Raw genomic sequence first — 1,261 nt, 5'->3', positions numbered from 1 at the left:
AGCATTCTACCAGCGTGACCTATCGATGGCCTGGATTGATTATCGGAAAGCTTTCGATTCTACATCCCGTAGACTTATCATCTGTCTTTTGGAAATCTTAAAAGTTCATCAGCAAATAGTTGGGTGCATAGAGAGATTGATGCCGCTTGGGAAAACCAGATTTACTATCTCATCTGGCAAAAATCGTGTGACAACTAACAAGGTCACGTTTCAGAGAGGTGTCTTTCAAGGCGACACCATGAGCCCACTGCTCTTTTGCCGTACATTATTCCCACTATCTCTAGCACTGCGCCATTCCGACGGATACTTGTGCGGCAAACGACACCTTTGCGCTGGAGAGACTTATACAAACCTGGGCATGCCACAGAGCCGCATTCAGGATGTGACATCTATAAAGGATACTCTCCGAAGCAGATACAAACGTCTCATCCGACAGATTTGGTCTTCCGAAATGTCGGCGAGGAACAAAGTACCTGCAACGAACATGCTTGCCGTCCCGGTACTACTCTATTCATTTGGAGTAGTTCCATGGACGAAGAACGAGCTCAGATCTCTTGATATCGGGACAAGAAAGGGTATGCACATGAACAAAAGCATGAATCTTAAGTCTTCCGTTCCGCGACTGTACATCTCACGCCGTCGAGGGGGTCGCGGAATATTGAGTCTTGAATGTCTTCACAACAGAATTATTCTGGGTACAGCACATTGAGTTGCAAATGGAAGAGACCCTCTTCTTAAAATGGTCAGGAATCACGAAGAAGTGGGCAAAGGAGCATTTCTATACAAAGCAGCGGAGGAGGCTGCTGAAACACTCGGACTTGACTTCAGTATTAGGGGTGAGCAAAATGCATCAAATCTAATCTATCTCGAGTACTCACTCCTGAAAGCCCGGATTAAGAAAGCACAAGAGAAAAACTTTCGTGAACAGCTTCTCGATAAGAGGATGCCAAGACAGTGTCATTTCCAGCTTAACATACCGTCGCCACATTTTGAGCCAAGACATTCCTAATGATAGCTGCAGGGCGTGCCATGCACATCCCGAGCATTTAGCTCACATACTATCTAGTTGTCCAACACACGCGGGAACGACCTACATTCAAAGGCACAATGCTGCAACGATTGTACCCGGAATATTCTGTTAAACTGATCGTCCTTATCGGCGGGAAAAATGCAGAAGGCGGTTGTCCTTGGGTCGCTCCGTGTTCTTAGGGTCTACGAGGCTTTTGCTGGATCGTCGTATTGATTCCTTTACAGACTGTAA

The sequence above is a fragment of the Belonocnema kinseyi genome, chromosome 10, assembly GCF_010883055.1.
Source record: "Belonocnema kinseyi isolate 2016_QV_RU_SX_M_011 chromosome 10, B_treatae_v1, whole genome shotgun sequence".
Lineage (NCBI taxonomy): Eukaryota > Metazoa > Arthropoda > Insecta > Hymenoptera > Cynipidae > Belonocnema > Belonocnema kinseyi.
Note: the sequence above shows the minus strand (reverse complement) of the source record.